Source organism: Haliaeetus leucocephalus, unplaced genomic scaffold (genome assembly GCF_000737465.1).
Source record: "Haliaeetus leucocephalus isolate CR32 unplaced genomic scaffold, Haliaeetus_leucocephalus-4.0 Scaffold51, whole genome shotgun sequence".
Classification (NCBI taxonomy): Eukaryota; Metazoa; Chordata; class Aves; order Accipitriformes; family Accipitridae; genus Haliaeetus; species Haliaeetus leucocephalus.
This window is the reverse complement of record NW_010972487.1, coordinates 80,863-99,620: the sequence shown is the minus strand read 5'-3', so window position 1 is coordinate 99,620 and position 18,758 is coordinate 80,863. Positions and strand designations below refer to the sequence as shown.

The following is an 18,758-nucleotide window of genomic DNA, read 5'->3' as shown; positions in this document are numbered from 1 at the left end:
ACAGACTCTCTCCTGCAGAAGTGTCTTTCACTTCCTTGATGTGGGAAGCAGACTAGCTTCACTAGGCTAAAGTTAGCCTTTGAACAGCTCTTCCCTTAGGAAAAGGGGGTGATATTCCTTCCTCCCTACCTGCAACTCTTGTAAAGCCTACATAATTGCAAATACTCTCAGACTGTTTGCAAATGGAAAAGACAGAAAAAGTCAATATAGTTTTGTTCTAAAGCTTTATAGTTTTAGAAAATAAGGCTGTTCAAGGTGTGCTCTATGGCAGCAGCACACAGACATTAAACACAAGGCTGGCAGAGACAGCAGCAACCCTGTCCTAGGATCTCCTTGCATGCAAACATCTCTAAACTTACAAAGAGGCTGAATTCTTGTATTCCTTCTTCATCAGCTTATGGGTACCTTCTGAAAACCTCTACTGCAATAACTCATAAGAATAAATAGCTCCACTCTGGACTTCAGGTTGTTTCATTACAGAAAGCAAACCATAACTTTCTTTTCAGGAAGAACTTTCTCTTTAGAAACTTTTCTAAAAAATAGCCTAAAGTCTACAAAAAGGCCCTTCAGGATGCTGCAAATAGATATTTTAGAAGCCAAAGCAAACCACAAACTAAATCAGCAAGTGCAGCTATATTCAAAGCATCCACAGTCAAAGCTTCTGAGTACAAAATTTATTTTCCCAGAAGAATTTTTCCCACCAAAACTGACAATTCCTCATGTTCATCATAAAAAAAAAAAAAAGAACCCCCCCCAAACCAAAAAACAAACCCACACATACATCTGGCAAGAAGACTTAGAATGAAACAGAATCAACACTTTTGCAAGGTGTATGGTCCAATAATCAAGTATCACTCACTGAATAGGAAAAATTATCTGTCAAAACCTGTCCTTCTTCAACAAAGGATCTGAAAAAGACAACTGGCCTTCTTGTTTTCTGACATTTTTGAAAAGAAAAAGAAAAATATCATTTTTACTGCCTCATTCAATAGCTTTGGTTACTTCAGGTGTATTTCGGGTATCTCAGATCTTCATTTGTCTTCTGCAATCTCATTCAATATGGAAGAAGGCAAAGGTTTTAATTGTGCTTTTTAAGAAGTTCGTAAATCCATAGGTTTGGAGTTCATTTCTCTGATACTACAATGGAAGAGTACTAAGAAGTTACCTCTAAGGAGAAACTTAAAGTCCTGGAAAAGGTGTGTTTCTGGTACTGAAATAAACGCATATCTATCAAATAAAATGTTAAAAACTAGATATTACTCATATCAGTAGTAACCAATAAAATTTCCCTCAGAATACCTAAAAAATGAGCCAAAGAGTCAAAAAAACCTGTTTTACTGAGAAGACAAAGCGAGAAAGATTCCGAGAAGCTTAGAAAGATACAGGGGGAGGCACACATAAAGCATAAATTTGTAAGCTTGGAAAGAACAGTAAGTTAATAAACTACTGATACTATTTTCTTCCAGTAAGGACAGAAGTCAGTTCAACTCCCTTCTACAAGACTGCTCTAGTGAAGACAGAAGAATGCCTTCACCTCACTAAACTCTTCACACTGACCCATGTGACATTCTTATTAACAAACTAAAGGAACACAATCTAGATAAAGTTGCCCTGAGATAAAGACTGTTTAACTTCTTGTGTAACTTTAAAGTATACACTATTTGCTGTTAAGATCTGAGCACGTTTCAAGTGCTGCCACGGGCCAGTTCTATACACCTTTAAAAAAAGAAAAATGAAGTGTGGATATAGTCCACTTACACGTGAATTGCATTAAGGCATGAAAAATGCTTTGGAAAGCAGGAAAAGAATTTACATTTGAATAAACTGACTCAATTTCACTGATTAACTTTAATGACTTGCTGTTGCCAAAAGAGTAATCCCATTTCTCTGAATCTTCCTCCCCCATTTCTGCATACCTGACTGGCTACTATTCAGTTCTTGTAGAAGGCTACAGCTCATCTAGCCTTTCATTCTCAAACTGATTCAATTAGCAAATCTGGAGGAAAAAAAAAAAAACACAACAAAAACCCAAAAAGCTTTCCAAGGGGCAGGAAGGAGTATAGAAAAGAGGTCAGTTCAGGTCTCCTTACACATCCCCAAACTGTTTTCTTCTAGTCTGAGTCAGCTCAGGAAGGGCTCCAACAAGTACCAAAGCTGGGGAAGCAGCAGGACCAAGGCAGAGGGTAAGAAATGGTCACAGCACGCTGTAAAATTGGGTCAACTGCATCACCACATCAAGTTCAAGGTCTTAACAGACACAATCCAAAAAACAATAGGATGATACTCTACAAAATCGCAAAGTGGAAAGTACTCGTGAAGATGTGGTAGGTTGACCCTGGCTGGGTGCCAGGTGCCCACCAAAGCCACTCTATCACGCCCCCTCCTCAGCTGGACAGGGAAGAGAAAATATAAGAAAAGGCTCGTGGGTCAAGATAAGGACAGTTTTAATGAAGTGAAAGCAAAGGTTGCGCACCAAAGCAAAGGAAAACAAATTATGTTATTCTCTACTTCCCATCACCAGGTGATGTCCGGCCACTTTCCGGGAAGCAGGGCTTCAGTACATGTAGCGGTTGCTCCAGAAGACAAAAATGCATCCCCTTCCATCTCCCTTCACTTAGCTCTTATAGCTGAGCTGACATATGGAATAGCTGTTTGGTTAGTTTAGGTCAGCTGTCCTGGCTATGTCCCCTCCCAAGATCTTGCCCAGCCCCAGCCTGCTGTTGAGGGGGGGTGAAAATATTGGAGAGACAGCCTTGATGTTGTGCCAGCACTGCTCAGCAGCAGCCAAAACACTGGTGTGTTATCAACACCTTTCTAGCCACCAATGCAGAGCACAGCACTAGGAGGGCTGCTATGGGAAGAATTAACTCCATCTCAGCCAGACCCAATATAGAAGACCACATTCTAATTAATGAGGAATGCAAAGAAGGATCAGCTAATTACAACATATCAACCGAATGTGACTCAATGTCCTAACACCAATAAAAACAAGATCACCTGTAAGCTACCACAGATGTGCATTCTAGTCCATACCACACTCTTGCTGTCTTAGTTGAAGCCCTGCCTATCAAGCTTTGTAGATGATCTACATCTCAAACTAGAAAAGGAGCAGAAAAGAAACAAGGAGGTTTCAAAAAACGTAGCCTATAAAAGTATATAAAAAAAACCCAAAAAACAAAACTCATTTAGGGCAGTGAGGTGGAAAAAAAAACAACCCAAAGCACACAAAACAAAAAGACACAACCACCATTCCGGTATGGAAGAAGTTAGGAAATAGATTTCTTTTTCATATCTCTTTGGGATTAAGAGAGGAAGAAACTAGATAAATTTGCAGGAAAAAAAGTAGTTGGCATTGAGAGCTAGAAGGGAACTAATTATGAAGGAAGAGCAATAGATTGTCCAGAGATGGTGAAAACCATTTTTGCCAAATTTGAAGAACAGACCAGCAATAAGCCCTTATACCAAAGAATGCCAACAGCATCCTGGACTGCATTAGATAAAGAATTGCCAGTGGGTCGAGGAAGGTGATCCTTCCTTTCTAGTCAGCACTAGTGAGACCTCTAGATCTCACCAGAGACCTCTGGGTCCAGTTCTGGACTTCCCAGTACAACACAGGCATGAACATACTGGAGAGAGTCTGGCAAAGGGCCACAAAGATTCATGCCTTGGAACATTTGTCATACTAGGACAGAGAAGAAAAGCCTCAGAGTGCAACTTACCAATCTGTATAAATATCTGATGGGAGGGTGGAAAGAAGACTGAGACAGACATATCTTGGTGATATCCAGCAAGAGCAAAAGAGGTAGCGGATACAAACTGAAATACAGGAAATTCCACCTGAACATCAGGAAACACTTTTTCACTGTAAGGGTGATTGAGCCCAGGTTGCCCAGTGAGGTTGTGGGGTCTCCATCCTTGGACGCATTCAAAGAAACCTGACTAGACATGGTCCTGAGAAAGTGGGATGGACTAGACAGTCTCCATAGGTCCCTTCCAACGTCATCCTTTTTACAATTCTATGATTTTTTTGCACAGCTCCAAATTCATCTATGAAAGCTACAATAGCATCACCCAAAGCCATGCAATTTTACACAGACACAGCAGAGAAAATTCCTATATGCTTCATTAGTTGTCATTAGTTATCATTACAATATTCTGAATGAATCACTTAAAGATATTGAAGAAGCACAAAGAAGGCTTGACATGATCCTGGTGTATATATATATACAGTGTCATTGATTTAATAAGTCATTATAGAAAAAAATGTAAATTACTGTTTTATGTTAAGAACAGCATTCACCTATGAAAACAAATCACAAGACGTTCATGGCTCAGTTGTGCAGTCTTGAATGCCTTACATTATTCTGCATCCTAGTGTGGCTCATAAATTAAGGAAGGTCAGGCTGTTCAACAGCAGATTAGAAGAAACACAGATGTCTGCAAAAAGCCCACAGCATTGTAAATACACTTGGCCACATGCTTCCCCAACCTGACCCCAACCAATGTCCCAGCATGACACCAGCGATTAGTCTGTTGCTGAATGTGGAGCTCTCAAATGACTCACAGGTTAGCAAATCTTGGAAACTTGTGATCTCATGATCACTGACAGTTCAAAAGGGGCGTACTTCTTAAGCTTTTTTCCTTACTTTATTAAACAGCATTATAATTTGCCTATCATACAGAACTAATTCTCACACAATTCCCATTGGACATGCTATTCCTTTACTTTTCAGCCTGAACTGCAGTGAAGCTACAGCAACTGTTAAGAGTTTTCTTTCCAGGAGAGGTACACTAAGATAATAGACACAGAAGGTCTACGATGTGCTAATTAATTATTATCTCTAAGGACCTACCATTGTACTTTGATGGCCCTGTAAAGCAGTATAAAGCACCTAGATACTTCATATTCTTTTTTGGATATTCATACCCACTAATCTATCACCAGAAATGTACAAAGCTCATTTAAATATTACTATGAGGCTGCAGAGGGTGCTCCAACACTGCTTATAGACAGTGTCTGCTCAATACCCACATTCCTCAGCAAATCACTCATTCATTTTTCAGAAGTAATCAGAATTTGGAAAAAATTCTGAAGGCAAGTTAAGATTAGACTTCCCTTAACACATTGTTTTATCCAGAGAGAAAGGTGATAAGAATAAAAGAAAATTCTTTTTCCCCCACCAACAGAAGGTGTTCTGAGTAGGACTAACATCTAGGAAGGCAGCACTTATCCATGATGTTGCCTTTTTCCTACACCTAAGATATGAATTATTTAATTGCTCCACATGGATCTAATGGGCTATAGAGTAGGGAAGCAGGCACATAAATATGGAACGCATACTGTAATATCATCAACCATATTGCTCCTAAGTTGCTTAAGCAAATAAGCTCCCTAGAAGAAACTTCTGCTGCTTTAAGAGTAGCTCCTCAAAAACAGCAAAGCTTTTAGCTCTTTTTGTGACCACTCAACACCACTATAAAGCACACTCAGTGCAGAATGCAGTGGCTTGTGCAGATAGTGGTCTACTCTTTGGGGGCAAGGGGGGGGGGGGGGCCAGGATCCACAAAATAAAAGAACACCTGTACTTGTGTATCCCAGGTCTTACTTTTGTATTTAGCACCGCAGAAGTTTTATTGCTAGCTTTCGAGTAAGCAAAGTGCAGATAAAAAAAACTTCTTTTGGCTAAAATTAAATTTAACAAGTATTTGTACTTCTGCCCTTTCTTAGTTTTTTTAGTCTCATTCCAGTAAGAACACAATGAAAAATGTTACGTTATCTGACAATACTGCCATTAAAATATATGAATTCTGAGCCAGCTGATGAAAATTAAATAGAAGAAAGGCTTTTAAAGGCTTTGAAATTAATTTTCTTTAAAATGTTGAAATAGTGTACTTAGCTGATCCTTCACTTTACTGGCTCCAAGCCCCAAATTAGCAAGTTCTAGGTCTGACAATTCATATATTGAACTTGAAAGAGAACAGATATGCCAAACACGCAACCGAGCGTTAACCAAATACTTTAGTACCTTCACAATTCTTTTTTGAAAGAACAGCTAGCTCAAAGCATCAAGTAGTTCAAGAATGTGAAAACCCTGCGCTTTCGTAGCTCACTGCCTTGCCTCACTACTTCTGCAATGTTCTGCTTCCAGCAAATGCTATCTGTGCCTTTGTCACTGCAAGATTACTTGCATTAAGGTGCAGACCTTGTGTAAAATGTTTATGTCACCTAAAAATAACTTTGGGTGCGCCTGTTTTACAGTAAAGAACTTAATCAGAAGTCCAACTCTTAGTCCCATGTGACTTCACCTGGGTTTCAGACTGCTCTCTGCATTACAAGAATTAACATCTTTCATACAAAAGAAAGAGCAATACAATAGGTGTAATTTAGATTAGTGTTTCATTTTACCAGTATTTATATTATGAACACAATATAAGACACAAGCACTAAAGACACTGAAGATACCACCCCATAGTTGGTAAAAGGTAGTATTAAGACCACGCTGCTACCAAAAGAGGAATGTGTGCTGCCCCTCTCCCTGATTAAGCTGACAACTGAGACTGCAAAATTATATAAACAAAGCAAGTAAGTTTCCACCTGTATTAGAAAGCTGATCCAATGCAAAACACAGTCACACAATTTCCAATACTAACAGCAGGGAGTTAAGACAGGAGTACATGGCCATAAGCTGAAGCACCAGCAGTGCACTAGCATCATTTCTGCACCTTCTGCATTCCCTTGGTTGACTTAAAATTCACCAAGGGAGTGCACAAAGATTCTTGATAGGAGTCATGTATTGTGAACATGGGAGAAAAGTGACTACATCTCCCTTTGCTCTGAAGGGATCACTAGTGCACTAATACATTTGACCATACCTTACAGAACTTTACAGAAAATGTAGGTCATTGTAATAGAAAAGTTGCATAATAAGCAGTAAAAGGAGGGAGTCATAAACAGTATATGGTAACACAGTTAAGTAACCAGAGCTGTGATATGGAGTAACTATCAAACAGAAAGTTTGCAGCGAACAGGTTCAAAGGTTAAGCTTAGTCATTACTGATAAAACTTTTATCCAACACTGTAAAACCTATATACATCACAGATGCCAGCATTTAAGAGACACTTCTAATTCCTATTTTATCATGCGGCATTTATCACCTCATCAACTTTGTTTTACACAAACCAAACAAAGCATCTGTAAGCAAAATACCACACCACAATGAAATGGATTTTCTATACTTTGCACTTAGGACTCGTGGACAGCTACTGACTTGGAAGACATGCCCCACCGTCCAAATTACAGAAGCATTTCAGTAGAAGGAAACAGTTTTCCCCTCAGCAGCTTTGCATGTCAACATGCACCAGTGATTTTATCACAAGGGGGAGATGAGACAGACAGACAGAACTAACTGGAGGCACAGTTAGTGAGGCATTGGTTTAAACATAACTAACAGTTGAAAATCACCATTACCGATCTCCCATACATTCTCATTTGTAAGCAAGAGTGGGACAGTGAATCTTAACATATGGCAACAGTAAGTTGCACTCCAATCTTTGAATAGCAAAGTACACACAATCTGGTCTGCTGCTTCAGCTGTAAAATGTTATTGCAGGGTAACCTAAAAGGAAAAATAATCTCATATAAAGTAGTGGACAGGGAGAAGTGGCAAATGAGGAATAAAATGGTTAAGAAACCCCCAAATTAAGCTTTTCTGGCTAGTTTGGCTATCAGCTTATGTTTAAGGGCACTGAATAACCTCATCTCACCTTCATGCCTCAGTCCCCCATTTGAAAGCTAGGAAGAACGACTATTTGTATTTGAAAGATGCACAGATGATACACAAGTTTTGGACCACGCACAACACACAGGCACACACAGATATATATAGACAGAGAGAGAGAGAAATAACTATAAAGAGAGCTGGAACCAACCTCACAGCATTTCATTGCTTGACCTGACTGATAACAAATGACTCTGGGCTTAAGCAAAAATTGTTCTTAGCCTTCTTGCATTAAAACTAATGTTACCAGGAGAAAGGTTGTCACCTATTAACTCTTCAGCAGCACTCATGAAGTATTATTTATGACAGTCTTACACAGTTTATCTTTTTTCAAAAAGCATGAATTACTATCTAATACACATTTTTTCTAAACTAATCAAAAAGCTTATTAAGCACCGATCAAGTCAGCTGAATTTAAACAATGCACTACCCCTTTGTTTCATGCAGGAAACAAAAGCAGCTAGGCACCTTCAATTTACCTACATTTTTTTGTTAACATCAGAATAGTAGACTGTATATATGTGTGTATATATATGTACATATAGATTGATATATGCATATTACATCAAGAAATTAACAGACCATTTCTAATGTAGAGTAAAAAATTATTTTAATTTTTTTATACTGAAAAGCATGTCATGGCTTTTAAGATGCATTCGTTTTTGAAAAAGTTGCATTCTAGTCCCATATCTAAAAATACTTTAAAATTCAGAGATATGAGTTATTTTAACATTAACATACTGGTTTCTTTTTATCAACTCTACACAGCGCTGTCTACTATGAAAATGCCAAATAGTAACTCTCAAAGTTCAATAGGAAAAAAAGACATCAACTGAAAATACATAAAACCTAAGGCTAAAGGCTTTCTTAAAGAAACTAATTGTCAAAGGAAATACTCTGTCTGATTAATTGAGAAAATATACCTTTAAAAATAACTGGACAAAAAAACTGAAGTGTCAAGGGAATACATGCTCTGAAATAAAGATAAAAGCCCAATAACAAGCCTTGCTTCCTTGCCTCTTCTAGTGAGAGAAGTGGAGAAAAAAAGCCTACTGCCTTTCTACTTCAGTACCTGCCTTCCTCCTGTCACCACTATTATCAGGTATAGCATTTGTCAAGTATCCTGACTGAAATCAAGAGGGCAAAGAAATTTGTAGCAAGTCTGCAATTATGTGCAAAACTACCCCAAAAAATTCTAGGGGGAAGACTTTATCTTTGTTACGGAAACAAAAGCCATCGCAAACAGCAAACAAAACTTTCAGACACAGAGAGGTATGATATAGCCTAAGCAAAAAAATTTTTTAAACCCCAACAACAACAACAAGAAAACAATCAAAAAAAACCACCCCCAAAATAAAAAAAAAAGTCATACTAAAAACTAAGGACGTTTCCTCTGGATATAATTTATCTTCCTCAAACATACTCAATGAATTGCTTAAATGAAACAATTAACAAAAAAATTGTCAAAATACAGTAAAACTACAAACAACGTCCTTCCATAAAATACCTCCAAAACACCCCCATGATATCTGAAACCAGATTCTCCAACATGAACACAACAGTTCTGAAGAAAATGCTCAATAATCACTTCAATATAAAGAAAATATTAGCCAAATTAACAATTATACCAGTGAACACCTGTCAGTAAACCATATGCACTTTTTAACATAAGGCACATCAAATAACCTGTCCTCTTCTAATTATTTGCTGCTGATCATGACGTAATATTCTTATGCTAAATTTGATACAAAAATTCTAAGATAGCTATGAGGTACACAGGAAGATCATTTCTTGAAAGAATCCACTGCTACCTATAGTCTTCAAAACAGACCTCCAGATCTGGCCGAACTCCCTACAAGAAGCATACATATCAAATAGAAACAGACTTACAGAAAAATCAATGCAAAACTTTCTAATACCTCTTTACAACCACCCAATGGAGCCTGTGCATACACTTGCAAGAACGCAATACATTTCACCCATGGCACCACGTCCTTACAGGATCTACACTCACGTAACCATGCAACCACTGTGTTCAAGGATGAACATGCACCATACATCACCAAGGGACACAGAAAAACCTAGTTGCCATTTCCACTTCATCTGTTACATCTCAGTGAGGACCTGCAAGACTTCTTAAAATACAAAGCAAAATAAATCATGGGTTCAAGATGAGATTTGTTTGACAGCCCTTTACATTTTTTCCTACTCCTTACATCATATTAACTCTTCCTTATTCTACAAGAGCTTCCATCCATCTTGCACCATGAAATGACATCATTTCAATTGCATTAAGATATTTTTGTAAGGCTGTCTACTAGATCAGGTATACTGTTCCAGCTTTATAAAAAAAATACTTTAAAAAAACCATTAAATAATATGTTCAGCAGTGCAGGCACTCCATATATGAGAATCTTGAAAATAAAGTAAAAGCAGACAGTGCTTTGAGAGGATTTGGAAGGTTTTATAGGAAGCATGCTGATATGTTCTTATCTGTATGGTAAGAGCACACAAACTCCAGCAGCTGGACTAACACAGCAAAGTGACATTTCAGCCAGGAGACTGGTGCTTACAGAAGGAGAATTAGAGGAAGAGGCACTGATATGAGAGCCCATACCATTCCTAAAACAAGATTCCTAGATGACAAGCATCCAAAAGCCACTTACAGACAAACATGCAAGACCCTTTTCATGCTAAGCTCCTTTCATGGCAGGAAACAATAACCTGCATAAACTGGGGTTTTGAACATCTGATGAAGTTCAGAATGTCAGGAAACATCTCCTACATTAAAAGGTTTACAAAGGAAGGTGAGAATTAGAAGAATGCAAAGCAGAAATGCAGAACACCCTGAGCATCCGGTTAGTTTAGCTTCAACCACCTATAATTCTCAGAGATCAAAGTGCCAGTCAATGGCAGGAATTAACACATTCCAGCATAAACATCACCCCAATTTAAATTAACCTGTGTCCCATTTGAAAATAAAGAGCAGGCATTTTGAAGGAGTAGCATAGTAATCCTCCCTTTTTCCTCCCTCAAACTATTTTTCTTACATTTCTATACCAAGCATTTTCTTCCACCCTATCTTCTTCACCTGTCTCCCCTTCAGTGTCCTTTTCTCCATTTGCTTTCCTTTCATTCATTCACCCAGCATGGTATACATGGAACTGACATGATGTTCACCCTTACATTATTCATTCTGAACGGCTATCAAGTACAAATAAAGGCCTGCAAGAGAAAAGAAAAACAAGCTTATGGCCCACAAAGACAGAATAAAGTAGAGGCAGTGCCTACATGACACTCTCAGAGGTCAACTGTCCTTGCTGTAGATTGTTACACACTTCCACAGCCTCACTGCAGAATTCTATTTCCTTTCATAACTCAGTTCCTGTTGATCAGCTTTTCAGGGCATCTTATTCCTAAACAGGATCAAAAGCGATAATACTACAGGGAGGAGAGAGTGGTGAATGTAGAGGAATCAAAAGATCAAGAAGAATTGCCAGGCTAGAGGCCTGAGGAAGTAATGCAAAAAAGTCTCTAACTACTGGGGAGACAAGAAGGAAAATCCTACAGCCTGAAGGGTAGAACAGAAATACACAGACATGAGGTAGTAAGTCTGACCCACATCATCAAAATAAGCAAGAGCCAGACCTTCCAGTTATAGCAGCAAGGTATACTGCGACAGGAAGGCCGTATCATAGAATGGTTTGGGTTGGAAGGGACCTTAAATATCATCTAGCCCAACCTCCCTGCTATGGGCAGGGACACCTTCCACTAGACCAGGTTGCTCAAAGCCCCATCCAACCTGGCCTTGAACACTTCCAGGGAGGCGGCATCCACAATCTCTCTGGGCAACCTGTTCCAGTGTCTCACCACCCTCCCAGTAAAGATTACCTTCCTTGCATCTAATCTAAATCTACCCTCTTTCAGTTTAAAGCCATTACCCCTTGTTCTATCACTACAGTCCCTGATAAACCATCCCCCTCCAGCTTTCCTGTAGGCCCCCTTTAGGTACTGGAGGCTGCTATAAGGTCTCCCCAGAGCCTTCTCTTCTCCAGGCTGAACAACCCCAACTCTCTCAGCCTGTCTTCACAGGAGACGTGCTCCAGCCCCTGAACATCTTCGTGGCCCTCCTCTGGACTCACTCCAACAGGTCCATGTCCTTTAAGTTGTCCAAATGTTCCACCTCCCCAAAAGACTGACCCTTTCCTATATCCTAAATCCAGACCTCTATAAAAAGCATTACAACTTTTGTCACTCACCTATTTTCAAACAGCTGGCAGCTGATGCTGCCTCAAAGGAAAACCATATTCTATTACACTGAGCTATCCATCAGACATAGGTTAAGTGCTCTGCTTTAGCTGACTTAGGGATAGCTTGAGTTTACAGGATTCAACAACTTTAGCTAGCACGGAATGCAGCAGATCACTTCCTGAATGCAAGCAGGGGGCATATGGCCATTATGCCAACAACACCCAGCTTTTAATTTTAGATATAATAAAGAGTTGGAATATTTTGTACTTCCAACATAAAAAGAAATACTTGGCTGAGAATAGGTAAGACAGATTGCAATTTAGCTGCATCCTCCAGTGAAATGACCAAGCTGGAGAAACTTGCTCTTTCACATGCACTATGAAGGTTGGTCAGTCTTCAATCACGAGGCAAACAAGAATAAATTAATTGAAGGCCGAGTATGTTTAATATCATTATTTAAAAATAGTTTTATGGAATTAATTTAAATGAATGTTGCTAGCACAACTGCCAAGAAAGTAGATAATCATAACTATTAAAGCAGTTAAATGAAGCATGTCAAAAGTATTTGCCTTGTTTATTTTTCAGTTAGTTCAGTAAGAAAATATTCTTCTGTGGTCCAATGCAGAGGGTATTTTTGGTGGGGTTTTTTTTTGTTCTGTCATTCTCCTAAAATAACCTAGGAAGAATGCATTGTGATCTTTAAAAAGTAACTCTTCCTAAATTCTGCTAAGTACCACCATGTGGGGGTAGGAGAACAACAGAATCTAAATATCCAAATCAAGTTTCCAAGAGAAAGAGCAGAAGATATTCTGCAGGACAAGGGGCAGCACATTAGGTCACACCAATGGCTGCTTGCAAAAGTTTTTAAAGAAAATGCTTACCTCACTACAATGAAACTCAGCTTTAAGCACTGAGAAGCCAGTAGTCATTACTGACCAGAAGTATAAATGAATCGAGAAATGATTAGACATTTTAAGGCAAAATGTACATGAGCTACTGAACTATAAGGGTACAATCTGCATCTCAGCAAACTCCCATGCTGCAGACTACCATAAGTTTAAAAAAAAGCCCAAGGGAAATATCAGGTTTTATTCATCTCATCTTTTTTCCCTAGGCATCTGTTACAGGAGACAGAGATAACCACCAGACATCACACCAGGCTAGATGGACCTTTCATCTGATACACTATGACTCTGTTCACAGTAATCCACATCAAAAATAATTTCGCAAGGCGTATGTATTTCTCTCGCATCAGTCATTAAGAACAGCCAAGCAATTCTCTTAATAGACAACTGCAATAGTTACCTACTTCCCTTTTGCAGCTACAGGTAAAATAAAGGCTAAGAAACAATATGACTGCAGGTAATTGTCTTCAGTCAGCTGCAGAGCTAGAATAAAACAGCAAAGAATTATTAGTTTCCACACTTGTGTTCAAACCACTAGATGGTGCTTCTAAAATGAAGCAATTCAGTATGCAAAACTCTAAAACCAAATAATGTATGATAATGTATAAGTTGCCTTCCTCAGGGTTGTTATCAATAACACTGATTAATGTGGTTCAATAGCTGCAGCCTCTGATCAGACAGGAGCAACAAGAATAATTAAGCAGATAATTGAGATCAAAGAGCTGATCATGAAAACAGTGAAGACTTACAAAAACCCAGTAACTGCTGTTTCCCCAAGTTAGAAAAACTCCTCATTCTTCTGTCTTGGAAAGTCATTAGAAGTTAATATAAATATTACATTAAATAACAAGTTTTGTTCACAAACTGCTGTGCCCAAAGGCTTTGATTACTATATGGCACCAGTAAAAAGAAGCTTTATGCTACAAATAGCATTTACCTCTTCTTTCACTCTTCATTCAAGTAGGTTCCTCCAAGACATTTTTGCCAAGAATGAACTCACTCTATTTCTCTTCTGTGAAGAATAAACACTTGACTTTTAAAATCTGGAAATCGTAGCTAAAATAAGATGCTAACTGCTTTCTACCTATCACGCTGTAAAACCATCCTTTGTTTTTCATTTGCTCCCCCCAAACTAGTCTGAACAGTTGTTTGGCTACTCCAGTAGCTTTTTTCTTTTTCATTTTTTACCATTTCCATCCATCAAAACACCACTTAAAATAACTCTCCCTATTCCTGCATCTCATTCTACCAAACCAACTTTAAAAATGCTCTTTGCAGTATGTTAAGCACATAGTTGACTATATAATTTATTATCTTCCATTCTTCTAAAGTTCAAGCTTCTATTAATCTTTAAAGACCCCCTTCCTCTTTTTCTACTTACAAGTAATTTTTTCCTACAAAAATTCCTACAAACATGTTTCTTCTCTTCCTTAAAAAAAAATATTCAGTTTTAACTATTTCCTATTTTATTGCCCATCTTCTACTTCTTTGAATCAGCTCTGCCACTAAGCAACCCTGACAACACTGCTGAGAAAGATTACCTTATGTGCAGCTTTTAATGTTCAACACTCACCTAGGACTTTTTTTTTTTTGACTTTTTTTTTTAAACACTTTTCCTTCCACAAAGTAATGCGGAAGCTCCTAGGGGTCATTTGAATAATTTTTTTCTGCCATTGGTTCTCACTTCTCTACTTTAGGGGATTGCTCTTGATCCCCTAGGAATGCTTTCTCTTCCTCTAACTTGCATGAGATCTTCCAAGATACCCATTTACTCTCTCATGTTTTAGGCCTTTTTTTAAATTAGCATACCTATCCTTTGTTCAAAGTCCTTCAACCATTATTAGCAACAATTATGACTAGCTATGGCTTACTTACTAAGCTACGTTTTACGAAAGAAGATCCTTAAGAAAGTTAGAGAAAGACACTATGCACAAACACAGAAACAAGCCTTCTCCAAGTACCTGCCATTCCACTTATACCTAAATGTTACTTCCAATCAGAGAGCACCACTGCAGAAACATGTTAACAGGCAGCAAGAACCGCTTGTCTTGAAGATGCATCTGCTAACCCAGCTGCAGAAAGTAATGATCAGATTTTAAAAAGAAACCAATGAAAAGCATTTCAAAACAAATATCCAGGAAGATAGCAACTACAATGCTAAGCATCTCCAAACACTCCAGAGGGAGAAGATGCATGACCACTGAAGCATGTGAAAGAGGTCTGCTGAGTACCTACTTGTCAGTAAGTGCTCACTCCTAGCTACAAGTTGGGGCCATTTCCGTAAATTCATCTTTGCATCTTCACAGGAGTTACACAGCCTTTTATTTAAAACAGATACTAACAGCACAGCTGTACCTTGGTCAATCTTAGAGGAGAGGGGTGTTAAAAAAAATTTTTTTAAAAAAATCATACAAAATCTCCAGGCTTATGCAAGCCTTGTGAGCATCATTTAGCTGGGACAAAGCATTCACAAAGCAGTATCTTTACTACCAATGACCATGAATTTTGTGTGGATTATAGGAACATAAGAAATTCTTCAACATCTACCACAAGAAGTTTGCATTCTTTTACTATGTATAAGAAACTAGGAGCAAAAAATTAGGTTAGTGAATGCACAACTGAAAGAAATATCAAAAAAAAGAAGGTAAGGTCTCATGAAAAAACATATTCCTTGGCTTTTGTTCTCCAGGTAAAAATTTATTCAGATTCATAGATGTAAACACAAAATAAGCAATATTTTTAAAAAATAAAAACATGAAAAATAAATATACACTGAAGATATTTCACTCTGTTATGCTAAACAGATTAAAAACATCTTGAAGTTGTGGTTACAGGCAGACTTTTTTCTCCCCTGTCAAACACTAAACAGTTCTTTCAAAATATTAATAAACTTGAGTTCAATTCAAAAGAGCTACTCCAGTGAGCTAGTTACCCATGCTTTTTTCAAGCTTGTCTCTAGATTTAAGCAGCAGCATTCAGAGAAATTATTCTGAATACTTTGGATATCAAATGCATTTCAAAACTCTGTACAACCAGTCCAGTTCCCTATTTCTGCTGGATGTTCAGATCTGCCTGGGAGCAGGTTCTGACCTGACACCTGTGGAATGCTCCAGCAGCAGAAGGTACAAGATAAGAAATTCCCTGAAGTGACAAGAAATATTTCTATTTTATCTGTGCATACAGACAAATATTTTGATTTAGAAGGGATCATCCTTTGTCTCAGAAAGTTGGCAGTGCCTGGGAAACCTGCAGTGTCCTGAGGAGGTCAAAGAGAATAACTCTTTTTTCCACCAGTGTGCTGCAATTCAAGAAGACTATTGCTTCAAATCACTCCTCTCCATTTTCTCCTGGTTCAAAAGCAAACACCAACCCCCCTTCAAAAACTTAAGGCATTGAGTCTGTGGTCCCCCAAAGGAAAACACATCTTACAGACAACATTTAAAAAAACTAAACAACTGATATGGCACAGGCAACTGGAAACAAAATCTCATCTCTGCTCCCTCTCTAATACACCAGTTAAAAGTCTGCCTCCTACCAACTACACAGATCACATCACTGCTATTTACTTCATTCTCTGGTTACCTCTACCATCGGCATTTGATCCAGGTTATTAAAATCTGGTATATCAGCATACCTGAAGAATAGGGCTGGACAGGAAGAGCACTGACTGCACAAGGATCTAGGAAAGTCGTGCTGTTCTCGTGACATGCTCATGACATTAGTCAAAACTTTCCACTTCCTACACCCACATTTTCTCTCCCATCCTTGCTATGTTCAGACAGAGATGCAGCAGTTACCAAGTAAATATCTGCCTAGATGCAGGTCCCTGCATCTTACAGTAACTTGCTGATTATCCTGATAGCTTCGTAATTCCATCTTGTTAAACAGTATCTGTTCTACTCCATTTCCTCTTCTCCCCCATTTACAAAGATTAAGCTGAATTAATTTACATATTTGGGGGTTGGGGTTTTTTAGGAAGAATTTTGAAATAGTTCCCCTGGGATTAAGCTAAACGATATATTCAGGTTTCTGAACAGGCTGTACTGTGAATCTGCTGCACTTCTTTGTCACACACACACACACCCCCCCCCTTCAAAGTATCTCTGAGTGGCAATCAAAGCCATAGGCCAAAAGCCCAGTACCACCAAAATCTGCTGCCATGCAGAAGTCCTATTACATTAATAGTAGGATCTGGAATACTTCAAAAGAAGTGTGCCCCATTATTGGTAGTAGCAAAATTTAACTGATAAAACATACCTGGCATCCACAGTACCTAAACAGAGGATTATAACTAAGCAACCTAAGTCACTAGTGGTGATGACCCCCACCAGAATGAATAATAAAAAAAGTCATCTTCAAAATACATTATATTCAAAATAAGACTGTGGAACCCACCAACCTTAAGGGAAGGAATCCTAAAGATTCCTTGACGAAATAGGAAAGCAAGTAGTATAACCAGGAAAGTTATAGTCTCTGAATGTGAGCTCCTCCATCTTACTTTCTACCAAAGGAGTGCTATTCAAACTTCTGCATATTTAATTATATTGTCCATACTAATTCTTCTGTGTATTTAATTATATTATCCATACTAATTCAATAGGCACATCAGAAAAAATGCTTGTTTCTGAAGGAACACATGCTATTACAATTTGCCAGTAGCCCATTCTGAATACAAGTACAAAAATGATGTAGCAAGTACTGAAACTAACCAAAACTATTCAGAAAGAAAGTATAAATATACAACAAAAAGGACATGGTGCTGGCTTTAAACTAACAGCAAGGGATGTTACTGATTTATGAGGCACAGTGTCATGCAACAGGCTTGGAAAGCTCCTTTACCACAGAGAAGCCCCACAGAAATATAAGCATACACTGTTTGACACAGACCTTGGATGCTGAACATAAAGCATACAACAAAGGAACAGTATATTAATAAGTAAGTTTTATCATAAAAAGATGAAGTCTCCATTAAAAAGAAAACTAACGTGAAATCTAATTAGTTTTGATTAAAAATAGTGACAAAAGCTATAGTTGCAATGATTTCTTCTTCATTTAAGATTACCAATATTTCTTTTTATTCATTAACTGTTTCTCTTAGTTGTTGCTTGGTATTAAACATAAACAAATAACAAAGTTTATTGAAAGCCACCTGTAATTTGTTACTGTATTTTCAGTTACTTAATTTCTAAATTATTTTCCTTTCAGTTATTAGCAGCAATATCACACAAGCATGTGTTCTTCAACAGTACTCACCAGGGTTATGACTACATAAAAAAAGCCATAAAGCCAGCACAATCTAAACTTTTATTTTGCAGTATCACCTCAACTTTTTTTTTTTTTAAAAAACACAGCATACTGGCTGTAATTTGGGCAAAAGGACTATGTGCGTGGAAGGTTTACAAAAATGAGGCTTAATGCTATTACTTAAATTAAAACATAAGAAAAAGTGGGTGGTTGTGACAGACAGGGACAAAATTAAATCAAGTACTTCATAAAGTGAATAACTATACTGACTGCTATAATGCCTGGACAAAAAAGGATGATGTAGATGTTCAAAACCAGTAATGCCCTTCATATACGATCTGAACATCACAAGCGAGACAAGATCACTCTCCAGACAGTTGTTATTTAACACGTGCCAGAAGATAATTTCATTACAAAGCAAGCTATGATTCTTGGATTCCTTCCAAGCACTTCAAAGCGAGAAGAGAAGGGCAGAAAATATACACCTACAGAGCACCATCCAACAAATTTTTTTAACTTAAAAAGTTCCCAGGTGCACGCGGATAGCATTAATAGCAGAACAGGAGCACCTGAACCGCC

The 18,758-nt window shown here is 38.0% G+C and overlaps 1 protein-coding gene across 2 annotated transcripts in view; it reads right to left on the bottom strand.

Annotated features, from left to right (window-relative positions):
- Positions 1-18,758, bottom strand: part of ZFYVE28 (zinc finger, FYVE domain containing 28) — a 161,954-nt gene that overhangs the window by 142,444 nt on the left and 752 nt on the right. The window lies entirely within an intron of this gene.